This window comes from Lactuca saligna, chromosome 5 (assembly GCF_052625555.1).
Source record: "Lactuca saligna cultivar CGN05327 chromosome 5, ASM5262555v1, whole genome shotgun sequence".
NCBI classification, from domain to species: Eukaryota; Viridiplantae; Streptophyta; class Magnoliopsida; order Asterales; family Asteraceae; genus Lactuca; species Lactuca saligna.
Genome location: NC_136421.1, coordinates 312,566,984 through 312,575,832, shown reverse-complemented (window position 1 = coordinate 312,575,832; position 8,849 = coordinate 312,566,984). Strand labels below are relative to the sequence as shown.

The following is an 8,849-nucleotide window of genomic DNA, read 5'->3' as shown; positions in this document are numbered from 1 at the left end:
TTGCTTTGGTGAAGGCAACCTAAAAGGACCATGCACCATCGGGTCAAGTACATACCAAAATAGTTATGGACTTAGACACTAATCCAACAGTCTCCCACTTGGATAAGTCTAGTAACTATTTCGCGTATGACTTCAGATCCTGATCTGCAGTCGTAGCTTTCCAAAGCCGTTGTCAACTCTGATCTTATCAGATACGCGTGTCCTTAAGATAAGGGATCATATATTCCTCCATTCTAGATGTCGTATAGACTGAGACATGGATTTAAATCATTCTCTTTGTCTATGTGCTGTTTCCCGAATTCTGATTTATGACGACTGACAACAGACTACAATTGAACACATCAATTTAGTCCCGGCTTGGCCAAGCTCTTAGATGCTATCACTAAATCATCGAGGGGCCCACATATCTCGCTTTTATCCTACTTTGGATAAAATGAACGGATAAACTTTGACTCAATGCTCGCTTGCACTTACTCACCAAATCACACACAACAATATGTTTTATAACTCCGAGTTAATGATGCGTTTACATATTGTCAATGTGCAATCGACTCGCAAGATACAACTCACACATCTCGGTTTCAAGAATATAAGATATTGTCGTCTCACCAATCACTCGTGACAAAATCCATGAAGTGATCCAAGTGAGCGTGGTTTAATCCAATGCTCAAATCATATTCACAAGCACTCATGAATGTTGCAGCAAACATTTGCTTATGTCTAATGCTCTTTAGACAATCCACACACCAATTCACAATAGTCTTCAATCATACCTACTTCCAACATATGAACGACTGTGGTCCGTTCGAATAATTTGATTGTTCTAAACCTATTAAATTATTCAGGAAGTCAAAACATGCAAGGTGAAACACAAGGATAATACTAATCCCATATGGCCTCAAACCTTTGAGTATAAATAAAACACCTTCTATTTATCACCATATCGATTACTCATTATTCAAATAAAGTATCAACTCTGAAAAAAATATTATTATTAGTATTATTTGAATTTTAAGTAAAATTTCAAGAAACTATCCGTTTTACTATTAAAAAATCCAATTTTTAATCCTTTTTTTACCAAAATAAATACCAACTATCTTTATTTCTCACCACTATCACTACTAGAAAAACAGTCTTTTACGATGCTCATTGCGCGTCGTAAAAGGCTCAGACGACACGCAAATGCGCGTCAAGGAAGACCCTGTCATAAAGAGAGACGACGCGCTTTTGCACGTCATCTATAGACGACGCTCATTTACGACGCGCATTAACGACACGCAATGCGTATCAATGAAGGCCATGTCATAAAGGAAGACGAAACGCATTCATGTGTCGTAAACTTACGACGCGCGTGTTAATGACACGCAATGCGTATCAAGAAAGCCCCTGTCAAGAAAGGCCATGTCATAAATGAAGATGACACACATTTTGCGTATCATAATTTTAAATGTTTAGAAAAATATTATTTATAAATTTACTTATTTTCAAATTAAATTTGTATTTAATGTTTCATAATAGAAAATAAAATATCATATACAAAAAATAGAATCCATTGCATAAATTTAATGTCATACAAATAATCGTTGAAAGATAAAACAAATCAATAGAAGTTGTAACAAAAATTTACAAACGAATTAGATACAAAAAATACAATCCATTGCCCCTTTGCTTATTCAAGATCAACCTGCAAGTAGCTAACTAATTTGTACAAATTCACCCTTGTTTCTAATCCTTTTCTTATATACTTTACAAACATAATTCATCCATAGTACCTGAACTATAGTTGCAGCCTTGTTTCTTCTTCTTCTGAACTCATCTCTTGCAACCATTGCTCTAAGCCTAGTTTGAATAGATACAACAGCTCCTTGTCAATTATGTGAAAAATACAACCGGAGAGTGGCCTACCTTCATAATAGCAACAACTAACGAAGCAGGAATGAAAGAGAAGGCAATACTCACAATAATAGATGTAGTGAACGCATCTAGGTCCTACAAGATCATACAAATCACTATTTAAATACACACTACATATAAAGGTGTCAATATTCTGATTGCATGTACTTAATATATAAAGACTCCAACAATAAATAGATATGTTATGTTACCTTGAGACACCTTTTAAGGGGATCCAAAAGATAATTACTATTTATTCTTATAACTCAAAGCATTTAGATAAAATTGTATTATATAATACTTAGAATCTTTTTGTCGTGTAACTTCATAAAACAACAGTTATACACCCACCCACCATACTATTCATCAATCGTCTAGTTCTTTTTTACTTAAATCCTAAATTTTTATAAATTGTTACCTCAAATATGATTTCATCTTTCTCCACAGGTGAACGAAGTTCTGTGTATATCTTTATATATCTTCTTAGAACCTATAAGTGTTGAACCTGATCAAAAAAATGTAAACATTGAAGATGGAGAATTGAATTACAATTTACAAACCAATTTAGCAAACTTTCACCGGTGACTAAAGCTACTTTCCCGCTGATCTGTCAAAAAATGCTTCATCTCAAAGAGAATGAAGGGATCTCAAAAAGAATGAAGGGCTCTTTCACAGTCTCAAAGAAAATTTTGGCCCTGTAAACAGGTCCAAAATCACCCTCCCTGAGCTTAGTAGCTTATTTGCAGGACTAAAGTCATATGAAAGCTCACAACTACAACCGGAACCAAAATCCATACAATCAAACCAATATTACTCTTCTTGTTGTTAAAAGGTGGATTGTTGCTCACGGTAGGGACGAAATCTGTAAAAAAAAAAGTAAAGGGGGTTTTCTTGTCATTTTGTCAATCAAGAGCAAAAATTTAAGAAAAAACAATTTCATGAAAGAATTTTACTTGGTGTAGCACTGATTTCTGAGATAAGAGGTCCAAAATCTCCTTGAGTAGGTACACAAGTCCCTTTTCCAGTCCATAATAGATGAATCTCAAGGTAGTTATTTAAACCTCAACTGTCACTTCCCTTGAAACATGACTAAATGAACCCCCCTGCTTCCTTTTTAATATTAAAAACTTGAAAAACTCGGTTTCCCTGAATAGTGCCCGATAACTTCAACTAATTCAGGTTCACTCCACTTTAAAGAAAGAAGTTGTTGAAGTAGACCTAAAGTTCATAGTAAATGGTGTGTTAAAAGATCTCAGAGTGTACAGATAGTAAAAAAAGTATAAAAAAAGAACCTTCTAGAATTCTGCAAGAAGAAAGTTAACCATTATAGCCATCTAATGATTATAAAAAACCAAAAATGAGCATATTTTCCCCTTTCTGGCCATACTTTTGGGTAGCTGCAGGGTAGTCTCCATATGTGAATTTTGGTGAGTCTTGCATGGTTGAACCATAGCCACTTTGCCCTTCTAACATAGAAGGTCCAGCTCCTTTGCTACTTGTAGCTGGAACCTGAAAAGATGACATTTAAATTTATTGAAGCATAATCTAATTCAACATTCTTAACTAATAATTTGATTCTGAACATTTTAATTTAGGTTGAAAGTTTTGGATTCAAGTCTGTCATATCCATCTAATATAATGAAGAGGTGTGGATTCAATATAGGAGCAGCCCTTCTGGTCATACACGAACTACTGCATCTAAATCAATTAAGTACGTGAGAAGAGCACAAGAACCAAAATAAGTCAACAACACATTCAGAAATGAAAAAGATGTTCTAACTTGATATATACCTGCTCTCACAACCACTTCAATTCCAGATATATACCTGCTCTCACAATTATCAGAGAATAAACTTAAGGATAATGAGCTGATGAAAGTTCCGAATAGTTAGGTAAATTCACAGGTATTTATATATGCCTGTGAATTTCGCTGCCACTGGCAATAAAGGTGCTATTGACCCCACCAAAGCAAGAACGAATGACATATTTATGTTGCCTATGGCCCTTATATCTCAAAGGTTTTTCCCATAACCCTTCAACATCCCACGTATGAATCTCTTGTATAAATTTATAAGCTCAAGTTTAGAGTAACTAAGGATGTATTCATCACATCCGGAAAAACCCTAAGTATACACACCTCATTCATTTTGTCTTTCATGCATTGGTCTGTTACACATTTTTAAAGTGGTAAAATTAAAAAATCACTTTGGATAAGTCAACAAGAAATAATACAGAAATCATGCAAGAAACATCATGACCTCTCTCTTTGTGGGATGCACGTTAACATCAACATGCTCGGGAGGCAAGATAAGTGGCATATATATATATATATGAAAGGTTTTGATGCTTTGGGTAAAGTTGCAGCATAGATGATTTCAATTTCCCTCTTCAGAGCAGTACATTCGACTAATCATTCTGTGAAAAAGTGAGGAAAAGTTAGGTTATAATTAAAACCAAAATATCAGGAAGAATGTCAATAAATTTGCACAAGTCAAAATTCAGAAGTTCAAGGGTGTCAATTATCACTCAACCACACTAATGAAATAAGTGCTAGAGCATATTCACTTTTTCTTTGTTTTTTTTTTTTTTTTTTGTTACTTGTGTGTGGTTTCTCAAATTTAGAGGGGAAGGGTTTTGATGGTTATCAAAGTTGTGTGATACATAACACATACCATTGATGAAGAGAACCATGGTAGTCTTCTTTTCAGAGTAACTAGAATCAGATAATGGATATGTACAAGACATCAAAACCAATATTAAAAAATGTATGCAGTATGCCTCCCAAAATTATGGAACAAAACAATTATTAGTTTCAGATGCATGCAAAACAATTAGTTTAACTACTCACCTTTCTGCAGGAGAAGCTCACATTTTTATGATGAATGGCAAACCGACAAAGTAGGTCAACAATTTTTGGATAATCATCAGCAGAGTTCTGGAGAGTTTTCCTTCGTGCAATCATGTTATAAAATAAATTCTCAATCTGGTAAAAACACACACATCATCTAATCAAAAGGGGAGTAATGTCACATAATAACAGAGATTTAGTAAGATCAAAATTCACCTGTCAATGAAGCTCATTACCATGGAATTCTCATTTTTTTGATTACTAATCACATATGAATGCCAAGTCGCGGAAAATGGAATGAAGCCATTAGGAATGTCAGTTGGGTTGCTCTGCATTAGCAGATATAATTTATTAGAAAAAGGAATCGATCAGCAAATGATTAGAAAAAAGATTGAAATAGATAACTGATTACCTGCATTGGTGTTAGGGCTTGTGTTACCCTTGCTCTTATGCATTTTATACTTGATATTCCTCCCAAATCAATACATTCGTGAAGATACTTTGAAGCAACATATCCACAGTGAACAGGCTGTGCAATAATTTTAAAAAAAAAAAAGACTTGGTGAGCAAAAAAGATTATAAGTTCATGGAGATTTCAAGAATATTAGATTTGAGATTACCTTCTCACAGAATTTGCATTCCCCCTAACCGGGTTCATTCAGGTGGAATCTTTCAAGAATATCAGAATTGTGGATTCTCCATTGGAGCAATCGAAGTGCACATACACATGTTTTATGAAAAACCCTAAGTCGTTGGTGTCTGAAATAAGACTAGTCGATACCTTGTACCAAAAAACCCTAAATCGTTATGAGAGAGGAATGATGCCTGAATCGCTTCGTTGAGAATCACCGATCAAAACCCTAAATCTTCGAGGAGTTGCAGTCTCCATAACATCTGCCGCACACAATAACAGATTCATGAAAGACGGATTATGTATGTTGATCAGGGCGGCATCATATGGCAAGACGGTGGTTCTCATGGAGAAATTTTATTTTGAGAACATGTTGAAGGCAGTGGAGATGGTATCGTCGTCGTGCTGGCCTGAAGAGTCGGGGGTGGGTGAGGGGCGGAGACGATGGAGACATATATTAGAGAACAGATCGAAACGAATGTAGAAGAAGAAAGCGGTGTTTAAAATTTTTGGGGATTTCATTTTCCCTCTAGGAGGAGAAGAGAGACGCGCGTTTCTAAAAAAAAATATAAAACGACATTCATAGAAGAAGCTCATTTTAGATAAAGTGCCCTCCGTGTTTTTAATTTTTTTACATTAGATACTAATTTAAGGGCATGCAATAATGCGTGACCTAAATCCTTAAATTTTTTGAAGAGATAACACTTTTTTAATGTCACTCTCTGTTGTGTAACATAAATCACTGAGTGTCGTGGTTTGCACGTCGTAAAAGGTTCTTTTTCTTGTAGTGTGTCAATCCTTTGAATACTGGATCTTTTTCTTAAGATTGTAAATCTAAAAATTAAACAACTAAGACCAGAAAAACGTTACATAAATATAAAATGAAGTAGCAACTACATTCTATTAACCTTGTTAACATCTTGTGAAACACCATGCCGATAATTTAAGGCAATCAAAGCAGAAAATCTTCAATGTGGCATTTTGTCGAACACGTTGTGTGCAGTAAGAAAATGTTAATGTTGCCATAAAAAAAATCAAAGTATGGTTGTAAATTAGTCAAAATTTGGGAAAAAATAATAAAAATCAAATAATTCTCATGAAACTTTACCTTTTCTAACTATAGGAACCACCGCCATCCTCTAATTTATTGTTAACCTCAATTGGAATTGATTTAATTACTTGACTAAATCATGATCTGAAATTTGATGAACAAGTATGGGCCTTACCTGAGGCCGACGCCTTGTAACAACATATGGAGATCAGAAATTAGAAAGCAATGAAAGAAATACCAAAAAAAACTAGAACTCTGTGTGTCGGATCTTCCCTCATGAGTGGGCCGATGGTATGTCGGTCATCAGCGGCGAGAAATGAAAGCAAACGGGTGATGATCACCACCAACCTTTACTTGAATTATCGGCACTAGCTAGACATCGGACTGCCACAACTTTTTATCGGTGGAATTCGGGAGAGAACATGATTCACCAACCTATGACTATGCATGGTTAAGCCCTCAAGCCTACAACAACTGGAGGCGAGAAATTAGAAGGGTGAAGACGGTGGTCTGAAGTTGCTTAAGGCGGACCCCAGTGGAGGATTAAACGACAGTAGGGAAGGTGAGCAGTAAACATAGAGAGATACAATGTTGAATCGGTGGACATTGACTCGATGGGCACTAATCTGTAAAAGATGGTGGAGGGAGCAGAGGTAGAAGATAAGAAGAAGCTTCGAGGAGGATCTTTATTTCAGGCGGTGGAATATCTCGAAAGTTAAAGGAGCAGATGACTCGTGTACACTAAAAACAGTTCATTTGAAAAAAACCAACAAACAACAAAAGTTCAGGGGAAAAATTAAAAATTGACAGGGAACTAACTTTTAATATAATATATAATTCTTTTGAAATTGTTATTAAGTATTTAAAAAATTATCTCAAAATTTTAGTTATATTTAATATGAAAATTGATATTATTTAAAGCAACGAGTTTTTTTTTTTTTTCAAATTTGGCATATGTTAAGGGATTTCACAAGATATAATCTAAAAAGTTAATAACCTCAAATATACGAAGAATCTAAAATAAACAAATAAGTCGTCACATAGTTGGATGACAAATTTTAACTTAAACCTTAAATAACACGTTGCATGTGTTTTTCTAATATCCCTACATAAAAAATAAAAAATAATGAAAAATAAACAAGTTTAGACAAAATTGCATATATAATCTATAGTTTCTAAAAAATAAATAAGTAGGTCCTGTTGGTTTCAAAAAGTTGTGTGCTTGATCCGAACCATCTAAAATGACATTGATATATATATATATATATATATATATATATATATATATATATATATATATATATATATATATATATATATATATAGGGTTGGGTTATTTTGTTTTTACTAAGTATTGTGTGCCAGAATGCACAGATCTGGACCAATGGATGAAATTAATCAATGGATATGATTTGAGAGTGTATGATATTACAATGGGGTAACATGTAGCATATAATCACACAATTTTAACCAAAAGGGTATTTTGGACAATTAACTACATTTATAAAAGGAAATTTTCGGATTTTTAGGGATGATTAATTATCCTAATTTAAAAAAAAAAAAATGAATTTTTTAATTAATTCAATTTCAATTTTTTACCAATTTTATTCTGTTAGAATATTTTTTGTTAGAATGATGCTCTTTCAGAATTTTATTCTAAAAGAATATTATTTTGTTAGAATGATAGAATGCAAACCATAAACTAGTAAATATATTTTCGATTTTATTCTTGCAGAATATATTTCCAATGCAAATATTTGATTTGAGACATAAAAAACAAATTCATTCATATTCGTACAGACTAATATCCTTATACATTTAAAATAGTTATACATATTCTAAAAGAATATCATCAAAGATGAATAAAATTCTTAAAAAATAGCATTCTTGAATATACAATTATTGAACAAATACACTTGATCTTCTTCAGTGGTCTGTATAATCCACTTGATCTTCGCATATATACTTGTTGTTGAACTCGATTCCAAATATTTTTCTTGTATAATCAATATTGAATTCCTTCTCTATGCAATTCTGAAAGAATAAGATACATTACTCGTTAGTATTACCCGTTAAACAAATATACAAGTTAACAAACATTCGTAAAGACATTCTAATAGAATACATTTATATAAATAAATTCTGATAGAAAACATTACAAAATGCACTTAAATAACATTCTTTTAAAAATCTTTTGTGAATAATAGGCATCAAATTGATGATTGTTACTAACATCATTCTAAAAGACATTCTGCAAGAATGATTCATTTAAGCTGTAACTAAAAAAAAACATACAATAAATTTTAAAGTACACAATACAACCATTCTAATAGAATGTTGCAGACATTGAAATTCTATCAAAATACATATAAACAATTAACCAAAATTCTATCATAATGCATATAAACAATTAACAATTCTAATAG

At 33.0% G+C, this 8,849-nt stretch overlaps 1 long non-coding RNA gene across 1 annotated transcript; it reads right to left on the bottom strand.

The window, feature by feature from the left end:
• Positions 1–1,583: 1,583 nt before the first annotated feature.
• Positions 1,584–5,886, bottom strand: LOC144998659 (uncharacterized). The gene is made up of 11 exons (XR_013660393.1): positions 5,362–5,886; positions 5,154–5,270; positions 4,958–5,070; positions 4,742–4,876; positions 3,685–4,308; positions 3,186–3,591; positions 2,847–3,111; positions 2,454–2,755; positions 2,312–2,383; positions 1,960–1,989; positions 1,584–1,839 (listed from the first exon to the last, which is right to left on the bottom strand). It is a non-coding gene; the product is annotated as an uncharacterized LOC144998659 (long non-coding RNA).
• Between the last annotated feature and the right edge of the window lie 2,963 nt (positions 5,887–8,849).